The sequence below is a fragment of the Scyliorhinus torazame genome, chromosome 14 (genome assembly GCF_047496885.1).
Source record: "Scyliorhinus torazame isolate Kashiwa2021f chromosome 14, sScyTor2.1, whole genome shotgun sequence".
NCBI classification, from domain to species: Eukaryota; Metazoa; Chordata; class Chondrichthyes; order Carcharhiniformes; family Scyliorhinidae; genus Scyliorhinus; species Scyliorhinus torazame.
This window is the reverse complement of record NC_092720.1, coordinates 128,070,810-128,087,312: the sequence shown is the minus strand read 5'-3', so window position 1 is coordinate 128,087,312 and position 16,503 is coordinate 128,070,810. Positions and strand designations below refer to the sequence as shown.

General features: G+C 51.3%; 1 protein-coding gene across 1 annotated transcript in view; it reads right to left on the bottom strand.

Annotated features, from left to right (window-relative positions):
- The window catches only part of LOC140390031 (unconventional myosin-VIIa-like), a 251,412-nt gene that overhangs the window by 285 nt on the left and 234,624 nt on the right, over positions 1–16,503 (bottom strand). The gene's annotated exons all lie outside the window — the stretch shown is intronic.

Sequence of the window (16,503 nt, the reverse complement as noted above, 5' to 3'; positions counted from 1 at the left end):
AATCGGCATTTCCCTTGACCCCACCCCCAACCCGAAGTGTTGGCGAAACTGCCTCCAGATTTTCAATGAAGCTATTATTACCGGACTCCGAGTATTTCACCGGAGCTATCGGGAGCGGCGCTGTTGCTAGTGCTTTCAGCCCCGACCCCCAGCACAAACTCTCCTCCATTCTGACCTACTGAGAATCCACCCCTCTGACCCAGCTCCGCACCTTCTCCACATTCACCGCCCAGTAGTAGTACAACAGGTTCGGGAGACCCAAACCCCCTGCCTGCCTTCCCCTCTGTAGCAGCACCTTTCTCACTCTGGCCACCTTCCCTCCCCATATGAACGAGGTAATCCTTCCCTCAATCTCCCTGAAAAAAGACATTGGCAGGAAAACCGGTAGGCACTGAGAAATAAACAGAAATCGCGGCAACACATTCATTTTAACCACCTGTACCCGACAAGAGGAAGGCCATCCACCTTGCCAGATCGGCTTTCATGTTCACCAACAAACTAGTGATGTTGTACCTGCGAAGCCTCCCCCACTCCCGGGCAACCTACACCCCCTGATACCTAAAGTGAGTCCCTGCCCTACGGAATGGCAGCCCCCCCACCTCTGCCCCCACCCCCGGCCGTGACACCACAAAATACTCACTCTTGTCCAGGTTCAGCTTGTACCCCGAGAAAGACCCAAATACCCGCAGTAGCTCCAATATTCCTCCCATCGACGCACTCGGTTCCGATACATACAGCAGCAAGTCGTCGGCATAGAAGGACACCCTATGCTCTATCTCCCCCCACACTATTCCTTTCCATGCTCCCGAACTTCTCAATGCGATGGCTAGCAGCTCAATCGCAAGTGCAAACAGCTGGGGGACAGGGGACATCCCTGTCTCGTCCCACGGTGGAGAGAAAAGTATCTCAAACTGATATTGTTTGTGCGGACACTCGCCTTCGGTTCCTTATATAATAGCTTTACCCAGTTCACAAATCTTGGTCCAATCCCAAACCGCTCCAGCACTGCCATCAGGTACCCCCATTCTACCCGATCAAATGCCTTCTCGGCGTCCAATGCCACAACTACCTGTTTCCTTCCCTTCCGCCAGTGCCAGAACAACGTTCAAAACCCTCCTAATGTTCAAAAGCAGCTGCCTCCCTTTCACGAACCCCGTCTGATCCTCCCCTATCACCTTCGGGAGGCACTCCTCCAGCCTACCCGCCAGTACCTTCGCCAACACTTTCGCGTCCACATTCAGAAGTGATATGGGCCGATACGACCCACACTCCGTCGGATCCTTATTTTTTTTAGCAACAGTGAAGTCGATGCCTGCCCCAAGGTTTGCGGCAACACCCCCTTCCCTATCGCCTCCTCAAACATCCCCACCATCAGGGGTGCCAACCTATCCTTGAATTTTTTTATGATATTCCACCGGAAACCCATCCGGCCCTGCCACCTTCCCCGACTGCATCCTCCCAATCGCATCCTTCATCTCCTGCGCCACAGTTGCTCCTTCTCATGTAGCCCTGTCCCCCTCCCCTAGCCTCGGGTACTCCAACCCATCTAGAAATTCCTGCATGTCACGGTCTCCCCCGGGTGGCTCTGACTTGTACAACCTCTCATAAAACTCCTCAAAAACCTTGTTAATCAGCACTGGAGCCACCACCAACTTCCCTGCCCTATCCCTCACCTGAAGAATTTCCCTTGCCGCTGGCTCCCTCCTGAGCTGACCTGCTATCTCCATGTTCATAAACTGCACCCCCTGCTTGTCTCAGTTGGTGCTCCGCCTTCCTGGTGGACAGTTGGTCGAAGCTCGCCTGTAGTTCCTTCCTCTTTTCCAGCTTCGCTGGGTCTCCATCTTCTGCATACCTCCTATCTACCTCCAACATCTCATCTATTACCCTCTGCGGCTCCAACCTCTCCTCTTTGACCACCCTGTCCTTAAACAAAATTACCTCACCTCTCACCACCGCCTTTAGAGCCTCCCAGACGACTGCCTTCGACACCTCACCTGTATAACTGAAATCTACATATTCCTTTTTAAAAATATATATTTTATTAAAGTTTTTTGATCAAAAAGAATTTTCCATTTTTACAACTTTGTAACAAAATGTACATTGACCGTTATTTAAACAATATATTAAACTAACAACAAGTGCAGAAAAAGAACAAGAAAAGAGAAATAATAATACTGAAAAAATAAATATAAACAACTAGGATGGAAAGAAAAAAAAAAACAAACACCGAATACACCCTCCCCCCCCCCCCGGGTTGCTGCTGCTGTCTTTCCTGTTTTCCCTTATCGCTCTGCGAGATAGTCAAGGAACGGTTGCCACCGCCTGGTGAACCCTTGAGCCGAACCTCTTAGTGCGTATTTTATTTGCTCCAATTTTATAAACCCTGCCATGTCGTTTATCCAGGCCTCCACGCCCGGGGGTTTGGCTTCTTTCCACACAAGTAGAATCCTTCGCCGGGCTACTAGGGACGCAAAGGCCAAAACATCGGCCTCTCTCGCCTCCTGCACTCCCTCTTCTGCAACCCCAAATATAGCTAACCCCCAGCTCGGTTTGACCCGGACCCCCACCACCTTTGAGATCACTCTTGCCACACCCACCCAGAACCCATGCAATACCGGACATGACCAAAACATGTGGGTGTGGTTCGCCGGGCTTCCCGTGCACCTCCCGCACCTATCCTCCACTCCAAAAAATCTACTCAGCCTTGCTCCCGTCATATGTGCCCCGTGTAGAACCTTGAATTGGATCAGGCTAAGCCTGGCACACGAGGACAAGGAAATTACCCTACTTAGGGCATCTGCCCACAGCCCCTCCTCAATCTCTTCCCCCAGCTAAGCCTGGCACACGAGGACAAGGAAATTACCCTACTTAGGGCATCTGCCCACAGCCCCTCCTCAATCTCTTCCCCCAGCTCCTCCGCCCATTTACCCTTCAGCTCCTCTACCATCGTCTCCCCCTCGTCTCTCATTTCCCTGTATATATCGGACACTTTACCTTCACCGACCCATGCCCCCGAAATCACTCTGTCCTGGATCCCTTGCGCCGGGAGCTGCAGAAATTCCCTCACCTGTTGCCTCGCAAATGCCCTCACTTGCATATATCGGAAGGCATTCCCAGGTGGCAACCCGTATTTTTCTACCAATGCTCCCAAACTCGCGAACGTCCCGTCCAAGAACAAGTCCTTCAACTTCCCAATTCCTGCTCGCTGCCAAGATTGGAATCCCCCATCTATCCTCCCTGTGATTGCTCCTTATCGGGGACCACACCGAGGCACCCGTCACTCCCCTATGTCGTCTCCACTGCCCCCAAATCTTCAAAGTCGCCCCCACTACTGGGTTTGTGGTGTATTTTCTCGGGGGGGGGGGGAAAACAGTAACGGCGCCGTCTCCAGTGCTTTTGAACTTGTTCCCTTACAGGACGCCATCTTCAGCCTTTTCCACGCCGCCCCTTCTTCTTCCCTCATCCACTTACATATCATGGACACGTTGGCGGCCCAATAATAGTCACTCAGACTCGGCAGTGCCAGTCCCCCTCTGACCCTACTGCGCTGCAGGAACCCCCTCTTTACCCTCGGGGTCTTTCCAGCCCACACAAAGCTCATAATACTCCTGTCCACTTTCTTGAAAAAGGCCTTTGTAATCAGTATGGGGAGGCACTGAAACACGAAAAGAAACCTCGGGAGGACCACCTTTTTAACCACCTGTACTCTGCCCACCAATGACAGGGGCACCATGTCCCACCTCTTAAAGTCCTCCTCCATCTGCTCTACCAGTCGCGTCAGGTTAAGTTTATGTAGGGTTCCCCAGTTCCTGGCCACCTGGATCCCTAGATATCGAAAATCCCTTGCTACTCTCCTCAGCGGCAGATCGTCTATCCCCCTGCCCTGTTCCCCGGGGTGCTTCACAAGAAGTTCACTCTTTCCCATATTCAATTTATATCCCGAGAACTCTCCAAACTCCGAGTGTCTGCATTATCTCTGGCATCCCCTCCACTGGGTCCGCCACATATAGCAGCAAATCATCCGCATATAATGACACCCGATGTTCCTCTCCTCCTCTGAGCACCCCCTCCACTTCTTAGAGCCCCTCAGCGCTATGGCCAATGGCTCGATTGCCAACGCGAACAGTAACGGGGACAGGGGGCACCCCTGTCTTGTGCCCCTATGTAATCGGAAATAGTCGAATCGTTGCCTGTTTGTAACCACGCTTGCCACCGGGGCCCCGTACAGGAGTTGAACCCATCTGATGAACCCCTCTCCAAATCCAAATCTCTTCAGTACCACCCCTGGGACACAGTCCTCTATCATTGTCGCCATCACTTTGGCTAGTAACTTGGCATCTACATTTAGGAGGGAGATGGGCCTGTATGACCCGCACTGCAGCGGGTCTTTGTCTCGTTTCAGGATCAACGATATCGTCGCCTCCGACATTGTCGGGGGTAGTGTCCCCCTTTCCTTAGCCTCATTGAAGGTTCTCGTCAGGAGTGGGGCCAGTAGGTCCACATATTTCCTGTAAAATTCCACCGGGAACACATCTGGTCCCGGGGCCTTTCCTGCCTGCATGTTCCCAATTCCTTTAATCACCTCCTCCACCTCAATCTGCGCTCCCAAACCTGCCACCTCCTGCTCCTCAACCCTCGGAACTCCAGCTGGTCCAGGAAGTGTATCATTCCCTCTTTCCCCTCCGGGGTTTGGGACTTATACAGCCTCTCATAAAATGACTTAAACACCCCGTTCACCCTCCCCGCTCTCTGCTCCATCGTTCCCTCCCCGTCCCCAACTCCTCCGATCTCTCTCGCCGCCCCCCTCTTCCCAAGTTGTTGGGCCAGCAGTCGGCTCGCCTTTTCCCCATATTCGTATTGTATTCACTGTGCCTTCCTCCACTGCGTCTCCGCCTTACCAGTGGTCAGCAGGTCAAACTCAGTCTGTAGTCTCAGTCTTTCCCTGTATAGCCCTTCATCCGGGGCCTCCGCATATTGCCTATCCACCCTCAGAATCTCCCCAATCAGTCTCTCCCTTTCTTTACCCTCTTGTTTCCCCCTGTGGGCTCTTATGGAAATCAGCTCCCCCCTAACCACCGCCTTCAGCGCCTCCCGTACTACTCCCACCTGGACCGCTCCATCATCATTGACCTCTAGGTATCTTTGAATACATCCCCTCACCCTTCCACATACCCCCTCGTCCGCCAACAGTCCCATGTCTAATCTCCAAAGTGGGCGCTGCTCCTTCTCCTCTCCTAGATCCAGATCCACCCAATGTGGGGCGTGATCTGAAACGGCTATAGCCGAATATTCCGTTCCTACCACTTTCGGGATCAGCGCCCTTCCTAGGACAAAAAAGTCTATCCGGGAGTATACTTTATGGACGTGGGAGAAGAAGGAAAACTCTTTACTCCTCGGTCTAGCAAATCCCCAAGGATCTACTCCTCCCATCTGCTCCATAAACCCCTTAAGCACCTTGGCCGCTGCCGGCCTCCTCCAGGTCCTAGATCTGGACCGGTCCAGCCCTGGGTCCAGCACCGTGTTGAAGTCCCCCCCCCCCCCCCCCCCCCCCCCCCCATTACCAAATTTCCCATCTCTAGGTCCGGGATGCGCCCCAACATACGCTTCATAAAACCCGCGTCATCCCAGTTCGGGGCGTATACGTTCACCAGCACCACCGCCTCACCTTGCAACCTGCCACTCACCATCACGTACCTGCCCCCACTGTCCACCACTATGGTCTTAGCCTCAAACGATACCCGTTTCCCCACCAGTATTGCCACCCCTCTATTTTTCGTATCTAAGCCTGAGTGGAATACCTGTCCCTCCCATCCTTTCCTTAATCTGGCCTGATCCACCAATTTCAGGTGCGTCTCCTGAAGCATAACCGCATCCGCCTTCAGTCTCTTTAGGTGCGCAAATACCCTTGCCCTCTTAAATCGGCCCATTCAGCCCTCTCACGTTCCACGTGATCAACCGGGTTGGGGGGCCCTTTACCCCCGCCCCCACCCCCCCCGTCGACTAGCCATCCCCCTTTTTAAACCAGCTCCTCACCCGGGTCCCATGCACCTGTTTGTCCCCCAGACGGCGCCCTCCCGTCCCGACCATCCCATCCCGTATCAGCTCCCCCTTACCCTCAGCAGCAGCAACCCAGTTAGTCCCCCCATCACCCCCCCCCCCCCCCCCCTAGATTCCCTTCTAGCTTGATTGCTCCCCCCATATTGCTTCCGGGAGTCAGCAAACTCTGGCTGACCTCGGCTTTCCCAGTTTACCCTTGGCCTCCCTGCGTGTGAGGCCCCCTTCCTTCCTGCGCCCACTTTTCCCGCCGCAATTTCCATAGCGCGGGAAAAAAAACCCGCGCTTCCCTCTCGGCCCCGCCCCTAGTGGCGCAGCTCCCTTTCCCCACCGGTGCCCACATTTCTTCGTGTGTCCCCCCCGGATTTGCCCTGGTGTGTAACCCACAGTCTTGCCGGCATTCCAAATTTTACTTTCGTCCTGTGGAGCACCGCCTTGGCCGGATTGAAACTCGCCCTCCTTCTCGCCACCTCCGCACTCCAATCTTGATACACATGGATCACCGCGTTCTCCCACCTGCTACTCCGTGTCTTCTTAGCCCATCTCAGGACCGTCTCCCTGTCCTTGTACCGGTGGAACCTCACCAGTATTGCTCGCGGTATTTCCCCTGCCTTTGGTCTTCTCACGAGGACCCGGTATGCTCCCTCCACTTCCAGGGGGCCCGTCGGTGACTCAGCTCCCATTAAAGTATGGAGCATCGTACTCACATACGCCCCAAGATCAGCTCCCTCTGTCCCTTCGGGAAGACCCAAAATCCTTAGATTCTTCCTCCTCGAGCCATTTTCCAGGGCTTCCAGCCTTTCTATGCACCTCTTACGTAGTGCCTCGTGCGTCTCCGTCTTCACCACCAAGCCCTGTATCTCGTCTTCATTCTCGGCTGCCTTTGCCTTCACTCCACGGAGCTCCATCGCCTGGGTCTTTTGCGTCACCTTCAATCCCCAGCAACATCGGCGCTAGCACCTCCTTCTTGAGCTCCTCCACACATCGTCGGAGGAACTCCTGCTGTTCCGGGCCCCATACCATCTGGGCTCCCTCAGCCGCCATCTTGCTTCTCCCTTCTCTTCTCTGCCATTGCTCCAGAGGATCCTCCGCAATCTGGCCACTACTATCGCTTCTTTCCATCCACACCCAGGGGGACTCCTTCCTTTGTTGCCTCACACTGGGTTTGGCCGTAAAAAATTTCCGTTGGGGGCTCCCGATAAGAGCCCAAAAGTCCGTTGAAACGGGAGGTGCTGAAACGTGCGGCTTAGCTGGTCATCGCCACAACCGGAAGTCGAAATCTATATATTCCTTAATAACCTTTTCAATTTTCTCACAGAACACTTGGTTCCCCAAAAGCCCCACATCCAGTTTCCAGCCCGGTCTCTGCGCTACCCCCTTCTCCAGTACCATATCCACCCAATGTGGAGCATGATCTGACACTGCAATTGCAGAGTATTCCGACCCCTTGACTCCAGCCAGCAAAGCCTTCCCCACCACAAAAAAGTCGATCCGCGAGTATACCTTATGGACCGCTGAGAAAAATGAATACTCCTGTTCCCTTGGGTGCAGGAACCTCCAAGGGTCCACCCCTCCCATTTCCACCATTAGCCCAGCCAGCACCTTCGCCACCACTGATGGGACCAGCGAGTGCTGCCGTGATCTGTCCAACCTTGGCTCCTGCACCAAGTTCCAGTCCCCCCCCCCCACCCCCCAATCAGCTCATGCGTGTCCAAGTCGTGAATGGCCCCAAACACCTTCCTCGCGAATCCCACATCGGCCCAATTGGGACCGTATGCACTTAACAGCGCCACTAATCTCCCCTCCAATGCCCCCGTCACAATCACATATCTACCCCCCTGATCTGCCACCACCTCCATCTGGAAGCGTACCCTTTTGCTGACCAGCACCGCTACCCCTCGAGCCCTTCCATCAAATCTGGAGTGAAACACTTGGCTAACCCAGCCCTTTTTAAGTCTCACCTGGTCCTTCACCCTCAAGTGAGTCTCCTGCAGCATCGCTACATCGGCTTTCAAACTTTTAAGATGTGCAAGCACCCTTGACCTCTTGACCGGACCTCCTAGCCCTCTCACGTTCCACGTGATTATCCTTACTGGGGGTCTCTCACCCCCCCCCCCCCCACCACCTCTCTTATCCACCATCACCATACCACCAGGCCCTGCCCCATAAGCCTGACCCACCCCTGTCCATTGTTAACATCAAACCCCTTCGCCCCCCCCCTCCCAAGAACCCCCCCAACAAAAACATCCCCCAACATCCATCCCTTCCCCCCCACTCGCGCTCACCTCGTAGGCCCATTGAAGCCTGCTATCCAGGCTCCAATGTCCGCAGCCCTCCTCTCACCTCACCCCCATTCACTACTTTAGTTAGCTAGCGCGGGTGGCTCCCCCGCCAAGACATCTCGCCCCCTTCCACCCAGTCCCAGAGAAAGAAACACCAAAACAAACCCAACAATCCAACCCCTACAATTCACCAACATAACATTTAACTGTCGCAACACAGAACGGCATTAACTTGAACTCTGTAACAATGCAAAGAGAAGTAAATTGCAATACAAATCAGTAAAAAGTTGTAACATTTAAACATTATCCAGCTGCTCAAACAAACGTCTGTCCCAAGCCTTCTGCCCTCACGGCCACCTTCGCTGTCTCAAAATAAAAGTCTTTGGCGTTATATGTTACCCTCAACTTCGCCGGGTACACCACACCAAATCGCACCCCCTTCTTGTACAAAGCCGCCTTCACTCGCCCAAACGCCGCTCGTCTTTTTGCCAACTCCACCGTCAAGTCCTGGTAGATCCGAATCGCAGTGCGATCCCACAGCACCTCACGCTTCTGCTTCGCCCAGCTTAATACCTTCTCCTTCATGCAAAACTTATGGAAGCAGGTAAATACTGCCCTTGGCGGCTCGTTCACTTTGGGCTTCGGCCTTAATGACCGATGAGCTTGGTCTAGCTCGTACAGGGTGGGGCTCTCACCCTCCCCCATCAGCTTCTCCAACTTCTTAGCAAAGTATTGCATTGGCCTTGGGCCCTCTGTCCCTTCGGGCAAGCCCACAATTCTCAAATTGTGCCGCCTTGAGCGGTTTTCCAAGTCTTCCAGCTTTGTTCGGAGTCATCTGTTAACCTCCACCACCCTCCGCAGCTCGTCCCCCATCGAGGTGACCTGGTTGCTGTGTCGTGACATGGCCTCCTCCACTTCCTTCATCTTCTTGCCCTGCGCTCTCACCTCGGCCGATGCCTTTGCCACCTCCACCGGGCCGATTGCCTCCTCCACCAATGACTTCAACGCGACCGCCGTCTCCTTCCTCAAGGCCTCTATGTGCCTCGCAAACTGTTTTTCCAGCTCCACCGCCATCACCTCGGTCACCTTCTCCACCGTAAGTGGTGCGGCCCCGCCTTGCAGTTCGGCTTCCGCCATCCTGTTAACACTTTTGCTCGTCTTCTCCTTCGGCGGCGAACCCGCGTTTCCTCCTTCATCTTCCCCATTCTGTAACCATCATCCAACTAGGCCTTGGTATGGGATACTAACAAAGGGCTTCTTGCTACCAGCCACCCCAAAAGGCCCACCATGCATTCATTGGCTGCCTTCAATATTCAGAGAACTGCACCACAGCCAAGAGTATAGGAATGGGAATTAAAGGGTGAGCCATGTTTGTACACAGAAGTAGTCTGTTAAGTAGTCTCTCAATCTACATTGAGGAGACCACTATACGAATAGTGAATACAGTACATCATAACACAAGATGCATAAGGCTGTAAATGTTCACCTGCCAGTCGCCAGAGGTGCCATCTTTTACTTTAATTCAACCTACAAAATGGACACTTAATAGCACTTCAGTCAGACAAGTTGACAATCAAATTGGAATGCAGAGGCAAGCTGTACAAATACTGGCTCCTTATAAAGGATAAGTCACAATCACAAGGAATCTGGTGTGATTGCCACCGTGCCTTTATAAAGCACCAGTTTATCATACTGAGGGGTGCGCTCTTATGCCATTGTCTTATGACAGTGAGTAACAGCACAAGATTAAAATGTGATCGATCTGCCAACATGTGCAAACAATTGTAGCACTGTCACTGGAGCCATCACAGGGTAACATTTGGCTTCCAGTAGCTTGTCAACAGCATCGGACATTGACCACAATGACTGCCAGGGAAAGTGGATGTGTTCAAGCTACGAAAGGGCTGGGTTTTAACACCGATCAACCTCTTCACGCTCACTGCTACTACTGTTGCAGTAAGACTCCACGCCACCCGAGTAACCAGTGCTAAAGGAGCAGCATTGGGCTAGCAATACAGAAAAAAAAAGTACAGGGCAGCACGGTGATGCAGTGCTTAGCACTACTGCCTCACGGTGCCGAGGACACGGGTTCGATCCAAGCCCCAGGCCACTGTCCATCTGCACATTCTCCCTGCGTCTGTGTGGGTCTCACGCCCACAACCCAAAGGTGTGCAGGGTAGATGGATTGGCCACACTAAATTGCCCTTAATTAGGAAAAACTAAAGAAAATTAACCAAGTACTGCAGACCCTTTTCATTGAGAAAGCAGATATTCATCTACGACAAAACCCCCTTTCCCCCATTGCGATCAATTCACATTTGCAGGGCGACACTTATCCAGCATGTGATCTTGCATTGAAGCCGATTAAAGAACCACTTCAGGGGTCCATTGAATATATCCTTTGCTGTGCACATAGACCTCACAAAGCCAGATGTCTATCAGTTTCATTACTGGTCTATTATTCCCTCCTAACCAGAGCTCAAACAGAAACCTTGTATTCAGAATAAAAGAATGGTGTGGTGCATCTTCTCCCCACTGTACATTTTTGAAGTATAAACTACTGTCGCACAGGAAAGCAGATCCCACCTCACATCTCCCAAGTGGCAAATTCACGACCCAAGAGATGGAGGTGAGGAGCGAGCGGGCCAGCCAGTTGGGCTGGGTCCAGGTGCTTGCTCATTTCTCAAAAGGAGCCACAGAGACAGGAGTCATTCCCTGGGTCATCAGTGAATCAGTTGCTATCGAATTTGCATCTGTTCAGAAATACTCAACACATTCAGGTTTCAATTTCTCCCAGTCACAGAATTTTACATCTGTTCCCCCTGGTGTTTTGGCTTGTAAACTTTCTCAACCTCCAGCTTTGGCGCACCTTTCGTATTGGGCTATGCACATCTGTGGTGTTGGAACAATGATCTTCATTTAATCTTCTCACCAGGACATTTCTTCGGTGCATGTGACAATAAATCAAAATCAATCACGTTTTTAAAAACTCGTTCGTGGGGTGTGGGTGCCACTGGCCAGGCCAGCATTTGTTGCTCATCTCTAATTGCCCTTGAACTGAGTGCCTTGCTAGGCCATTTCAGAGGGCAGTTAAGAGTCAACCCCTGGAGTTTGGAGTCACCTGTAGGCCTGTAGCCACCTGGGTTGGCCACTTCCCGACTTAAAATGGAGATCCACCAACGCTGCAGGGAAATTCAGCCAACACAGGCAAAAACCAGCAAGTGCAGAAATCCTGTGTATTAGAACTTGCAAAAGTCCAGACAGCATGGAAACCAGCAGCCATCTGCATATTAATGAGCGATCCCCGGGCACAATTGAAACATGTAAGGTGAATAAGGCCAAGCCAGACTCCTCGGCGCCAGCAGGAGCCAAGACAAAGGAAGGCCAACGGACACACAGGGACCGCCCAGCGATCAGGGAACCGCTCCAGTATTGGAGAAATCGATCCAAGTGATCGGAACGCAGTCCAATCATTTGGAACCAGTTACGGGGTCTGCCCCGAAGGGCGGGAAGCCCCTGGGGACTATAAAGTAAAGCCCCCAAGTTCAAATCGGTCTTCTTGGCAGGGTCACTCAACAACGCGAATCAACTCCCAAGAGTGAAGTGCCCAAACAGCCACATCAACCAAGTAAGTCTCCAGTCAACGCTCGCTACGAGATAGGTGCTCCTAGCTACAAGTCCATACCAGCTTTTGAATCCTGCAGACTCAGGACCTGAACGAAAGGCCATTTGTTCCCCTGACCTGGTGGGCCAATTCCGAAGCTAAGTATAGGCCTTTTAGTGATATAAATAGTCTAGAAAGTAGAGTTATATGCATAAGTAGTGACTTACTGTGTATAATAAATGTGTTTTGATTTGAATCTTACTAATTGGTGTGTTGAGTTATTGATCAGTACTTGAACTTGAACCTCATGGCGATATCATAAAGATACCTGGCGACTCTAGAGCAAAGGTTAAACAAACAGAGCAAATTACGAATTAAGATCCAACCAAAAGTTAGCAACAGGCAAGACCAGGTATGGGTAACAGATTTCCTTTCCCAAAGGGATATTAGTGAACCAGATGTGTTTTTTTTTTACAACAATCGATGATAGTGGTCATGGACACCATTACTAAGACCAACTTTATATTCCAGGTTTATTAATGAAATTTAAATTCCACCAGCTACTATGTTGGGATTTGAACACACAGTCCCCAGATCATTAGCTAGGGTCTCTGGGTTACCAGTCCAGTCACCACACTAACCTCTAGAATGATTACTAACAATCAGGTCTCTTGTCAAGAGATAATAAAAGTCGTACCTTTCTGAATGGCTCAGAATTTCTCATCACTGTAATTGATATTCGTGGTCTCCACAATCTGCTCCCCTATGCTGCGATTACTGTGCAATGTCAGGGGAGAGCCACTGCAAACAAAATGTTTAAACTTGCTCACAAAAGTTACTCAAGTAACAGATTCATCTCAAATGTTGCTAAATATCTGAAGTACGAGTCCAGACAAGTAGCGCGTTCAACTTGGGAAAACAGGAGCAAGATATAGGAAATCTAACAAAATTAGCTTCATGGGAAGTGCTTCAAAATGTTAGCGTGAAAGCAAAATACATAATAATCTTTATTGTCACAAGTAGGCTTACATTAACACTGCAATGAAGTTACTGTGAAAAGCCCCCAGTCGTCACATTCCGGCACATGTTCGGGTACGCAGAGGGAGAATTCAGAATGTCCAAAGTACCAAACAGCACGTCTTTCGGGACTTGTGGGAGGAAACTGGACCACCCGGAGGAAACCCACACAGACACTGGTAGAAAGTGCCGACTCCGTACAGACAGTGACCCAAGCCGGGAATCGAACCTGGGACTGTGAAGCAACAGTGCTAATCACTGTGCTACTGTGCTGCAGATGCTGGAAATCTGAAAAAAAAAAGAAAATGTTGGAGAAACTCAGGGCGGCACATTGGTGCAGTGGTTAGCACTGCTGCCTCACGGTTCTGAGGACCCGGGTTCGATCCCAGCCCACTGTCTGTGTGGAGTTTGCACATTCCCCCCTGTGAGTGGGTCTCACCCCCACAACCCAAAGATGTGTAGGGCAGGTGAATTGGTCACACTAAATTGCCCCTTAATTGGAAAAAAAAATTTGAACACTCTCAATTTTTTTTTCTTCAAAAAACAATGTTGGAAAAACTCAGGTCTAGAGTGTCTGTGTAGCGAGAAATGGAGTTATTGATTTGAGTCCGTGAGACTCTTCTTCAGAGCTGAGCTCAGATCTGAAGTCATCATACTGACTCAAAACGTTAACTCTGCTTTTCTCTCCACAGATGCTGCCAGACCTGCTGAGATTTTCCAGCATTTTCGGTTTTTGCTTCAAAATGTTAACTGGGAGAAGGTACTAAGTGCTGCATGAATAATCAAAACAGTTAAAATATCTCGTCAGAATAGTTAGAAAGTGGACCCATCTCAAACCTCCTTTTGGCAGCGTGAGAATGGGTCCTGTTTCAACTTTGCTGATGCTGTTGTTACTAAGTGCGAGTCAAATGTATGCTACTCAAAGCCCAAACCACATCAGAGACTGCGTTTCCTGTACAGTCACTGAACAGAAACACAGACAGGCTGGTAGCCAATCGGGGTCTCACTGAAGTGCACCCATCGCAATCTATTCTCAAACCAGCCGTTTTTGGTACTGACAGCAAACAGAATAGTGGCTGGCTTCTGTTCCACTGCATCAACCACGCATGCACATCACAGCAAGCTGCAAAGTGATTGGCGAGGTTAAGCTTACTTCCTGACCAGGTATGACAGCTATGCTATTGGACTAGTAACCTGTACCAAAGAGAGGAAGCCGTACGTGAGAGACAGTGTTAAGAGGTCTCTCACCCAACAAATCAAGTCAAAGCTCTGCTGTTTTGTCACATCCAATTGCAAATGCTTGCAGACAAAAGGTTAATGGGAGAGGAGGCTGAATGAACAACACCCCCATCATCAATTATAAGAGTGCAAAGGCTGAACAGCCTTTCTTCAGCCAGAAATAGTGGATAATCCTACTCAGCCATGGCTCCATAACACACCGAGTAAAGAGGTTGTGGGTTCAAGTCTCAGTCCAGAGACTAGAGTACAAAATCTAGGTTTACACTTGTGTAGCAGTAGTAAACAAAGTGTTGAACTGCCAGAGGTGCTACCTTTAAAAGAGGTGAAACATTAAACTTAAACTAAGGCCTCATCAGCTCTCACAAAAGATCAAATATCTATGGCACAATTTCAGAGAGCATGGAGAGTTCATCACAGTACCCTGGTCAATATTTATCCCTCAAGGCCTGAACCACAGAAATAAAAATGTTTGCTAATCATGATAGAATCTTGCTGTGTACAAATTGACTATCACACTCCCTACAGTTTAACAAGGTCTACAATTTAAAAAGTACTGAATTGGCTGTAAAACAAAATGGGACATCCAGAGGTCCTGAAACGCACTACACAAACAGTCATTCTTTATTTTCTTGGCCTCCTCCTGTTATATTCCTCTTGCATCCAACTCGCTGTCTTCTATCAGTTAGCCAGTCCTCTGCACATGTTAATATACTACCCTCAACACGATGGGTTCTTATCTTAAGTAGGCTTTTGTACGGTACCTTATTGAATGTCTTTTGGAAATCAAGCATATTTCATTTACTGGTTCCCCCTTCATCTATCCTGCTCGTTACCACCTCAAAAGAATTCTAAGAAATTTGTCAGGTATGATTTCCCCTTCATGAAGTCATGCTGACTCTGCTTGATTATATTATGCATTTCTGACTTCCGGTTGCGGCTATACCTAGGTAGGTCACACGGTCGGCAGCTCCTGCCGATAACGGACTTTTGGGCCCTTTTAAGGAGCTCCAGCGGCACTTTGACGACGATTCTGGTGTGGGGAGGAAACAGTGAGGGTCCCCCAGCGCTGTATGGAGTGGACCAGGAGTGGGGCGGCGAAAAAAAGAGGCTTTGGAGAAGAGAGGAGAACGGGCGCGAAAAAGTAAGATGGCGGCTGGCGGGGGTCAGGCGGCATGGGCCCAGTGGTCACGGGAGCAGCAGGAGTTTTTAAGAAACTGCTTTGCGGATTTAAAAGCGGAGATGTTGGCCCCCATGAGGTGTTGATTGAAAGGTTGGTGGAGACCCAGAAGATGCAGGGAATGGCGATGAAGAAGATGCAGCAGAAGGCCTCTGATAATGAGGACGAGATTCTGGGCCTGGCGGTTAGAGTGGAGGCGCACAAGGCGCTGCACAAAAATGGCAGGAGAAGCTGGAGGACCTGGAGAATAGGTCAAGGAGGCAGAACCTGCGGATTCTGGGTCTCCCTGAAGGCCTGGAGGGGTCGGATGCTGGGGCGTATGTGACCATGATGCTGGGTACGCTGATGGGCGCGGGGGCTTTCCACCAGCACCTGGAGCTGGATGGGGTGCACAGAGTCCTGGCAAGGAGGCCGAGGGCAAACGAGCTACCGAGAGCTATGGTGGTAAGGTTCCACCACTTCACCGACAAGGAGTGTATCCTGCGATGGGCGAAGGAGCGGAGCAGTAGGTGGGAGAACACCGAGATCCGTATTTATCAGGACTGGACTGCAGAGCTGGCCAAGAAGCGTGCGGGATTCAACCGGGCCAAGGCGGTCCTCCACGGAAAGGGGGTGAAGTTCAGGCTGTTACAACCGGCACCTGAAGCTGGGGTTTGAGTGTACAGTACTTTGTTTTGTTTTTCTTTCTCTGTTCACACGGGGTGTAAGGGGGGGGGGGGGGGGGCGACTCTCTCTACCCCACTTATAGGGGGGGGGGGGGGGGTTGGAGATTTGTAAGGGGAACCCACAGGGGGATTGGAGGTGGAGGTGGGAGCGGCCAGGGTCAGCATGAGTCAGCTGGCTTGCGGGAGTGTAATGGGGGGGAGGGGGGGTTAAGCGGATACTTGATGGGGGGGGCCGGGATGCTGCTGTGCTGACTGAGGGGGAATCGGTGTTAAAGGGGAGAGTCGGGTCAGGGAGCCTCCACCTGGGGAGCTGGAGGATGCGGGAGGTGCGGGCATATAGCTGGCCTAAAAAAGGTGATGGCTAGTCGGCGGCGGGGGGGGGGGGGGGGGGGACCTTGTGTTTTCGCACTTAAAGGGGCTAGAGGCAGACGTAGCCATGCTACAAGAAACGCACCTGAAGATCGC